Raw genomic sequence first — 2,500 nt, forward strand, 5'->3', positions numbered from 1 at the left:
TATTATTTTTTTTATTATTATATAAATCGCAGCATATTTTGTTATTATATACATGCACAAAAAACACCCATTGGGCGAAAGGGAATCCGGTTTCTATTCCGGAACCCGGCAGCGGAACCGCATACCATTCGGGCCCTCGTAAGAGTGTTCGTCGGGGTAACCCAAAATGACCTGGAGACGCCGTCGGGAGATCCGGGGAGAGTTTTCTTTTCTGTATAAGCGTTCGAGTTCCCTGGAAACCTCTAGCAGGGAGATAGGGTTTGGAACGCGAAGAGCACCGCAGTTGCGGCGGTGTCCGGATCATCCCCTCGGACCTTGAAAATCCAGGAGAGGGCCACGTGGAGGTGTCGCGCCGGTTCGTACCCATATCCGCAGCAGGTCTCCAAGGTAAAGAGCCTCTAGTCGATAGATTAATGTAGGTAAGGGAAGTCGGCAAATTGGATCCGTAACTTCGGGATAAGGATTGGCTCTGAGGAGCGGGGCGTGTCGGGCTTGGTCGGGAAGCGGGTCTGGCTGACGTGCCGGGCCTGGGCGAGGTGAACGGCTCTCGTGGCTGGGATCCGAGCTCGGTCCCGTGCCTTGGCCTCCCGCGGATCTTCCTTGCTGCGAGGCTTCCGTGGCGTTTCCCATCGGTGCGGTCGTCCTCTTCGGCCGCCATTCAACGCTCAGCTCAGAACTGGCACGGACTAGGGGAATCCGACTGTCTAATTAAAACAAAGCATTGCGATGGCCCCCACGGGTGTTGACGCAATGTGATTTCTGCCCAGTGCTCTGAATGTCAACGTGAAGAAATTCAAAAAAGCGCGGGTAAACGGCGGGAGTAACCAGTGCCCAGTGCTCTTATCAGAGCTCTGGGTGGCAAAGCGTCAGCGTCCTTAAGGTGATGAGTAATTCCACCAAGTGCCTACCCCCACCTCCTCGTGGTGGGGCCGGGTGCCAATCTTCGGATTGGTAGCTAACGGGGGAGGCTATTCTCCACAACATCATGTCCACACTGAAAGGATGCGAGGGCACATGTGTCCAAATCATTTAAATTAAAAAGCGAAGTAAGGAGAGGAGCGATGGGACACTCAGTGTTCCAATAACATGAAATTTTAAGCGGAGTTAAGGGAGCGGACCTGTCAGTGTCGGACATTGGAGTTAGTAGGAACGAAAGACGACCAGGCTATACTAATGGACTACGAGTTGGAAACGAACGAGGCTTGTGCTAGGCGGGAAAAGTTTTTTTATAAATTTATTTATGGCAGAAAGCCCAAGTAATGAAGCCTCGGACACAGAGGTTCCCGGCCCTGGGACCTCTGTGGCGGACATGTCCGCTATGGATAGGAGGGCCACTTATGACGACCTAGGCGATCCAAACGGTCGTGAGTACGGAACGATTGTGGACCTTCCTCTGAGTGGAGCGGTCCAATGCCGGCTTTGCCGCAATATGAATAGGCAGTTCCTACAGGCGGGTGACCTCGTGAAGCACTTTGAACAGTGTCACGCAGGTGTAGGAGTTGGGTGGCGTTGTAGTGGATGTGGCAAAATTTTTAATAAAATACATGGATGCCGATGCCACATCCCTAAATGTAAAGGTAGAGCGCCCGACTCTGATGCAAGACAACATCTTTGCACCGTCTGTGGGGACACTTTTAACACCAAAAGGGGCCTATCACAACACGAAAGACATAGGCACCCTGTTGTGAGGAATACGAAACGAGTACAGGAAGCGCTTCCAACACGTTCAGTCAGCAGAGCCTCGGTCTGGACGGAGGAGGAAACGCAAAAATTAAAAGACTTGTACTACTATTATAGGGGCAAAAAACAACCCAACGCGAAAATCGCTCGATTCCTCACAACTAAAACGGCAAAGCAAATAGGCGATAAAAGGAGGCTCTTAGGACTTATGCCCACTCAGAGTGAGGAGACGACGGTTGAGGAGGCGAGCCAAGCGGGCTCGACCGAGGACTTAACTGTCGCAGAACAGAATGTGGATATAACCACGGTTGATGATGCGTCTGCGACAGCTCAGGGCCCTGAACCTGAGGACTGGCGCAATAAAATCAGAGACGTCATAATGGCCAACCCGTTAGATGACAGTCACGATATGAGGTTCATCGAAAACTGGATAATGGAGTTGGCAAACAATAGAGAAGTAGAACCTCAAGATATCGAGCGCGTGCTGGACGCCATAAATGAGAAAGCTAAAAGCGTTGGCACTAAGAGTAAGGATGGCTCAAGAAATAAGAATAGCGGAAATAAAAGAAAGGAAAGCGACCGCACCTGCTATCGTAAATTTAGATACGCTCGATATCAAGAAATCTATAATAAATGCCCAAGAAAATTGGTAGATATGGCGGTCGCAGGAGAGACAATTGAGAAGAGGAAGCAAATAGAGCTTCCTGAAAGAGCAGACGTGGAGTTGCTCTACGGTAGTCTATGGGGAGTTCAGGGACCCTCACAAGGGCTACCGATACTCGGAGGGGGACCGAGTATAGTCTCTCCAATGAATGCCGTC

The 2,500-nt window shown here is 50.7% G+C and overlaps 1 pseudogene; it reads left to right on the plus strand.

The window, feature by feature from the left end:
- LOC143262752 (large subunit ribosomal RNA) overlaps window positions 1-2,500 on the plus strand; it is an 8,542-nt pseudogene that overhangs the window by 2,049 nt on the left and 3,993 nt on the right.

Source organism: Megalopta genalis, unplaced genomic scaffold (assembly GCF_051020955.1).
Source record: "Megalopta genalis isolate 19385.01 unplaced genomic scaffold, iyMegGena1_principal scaffold0218, whole genome shotgun sequence".
In the NCBI taxonomy this organism is placed as follows: Eukaryota; Metazoa; Arthropoda; class Insecta; order Hymenoptera; family Halictidae; genus Megalopta; species Megalopta genalis.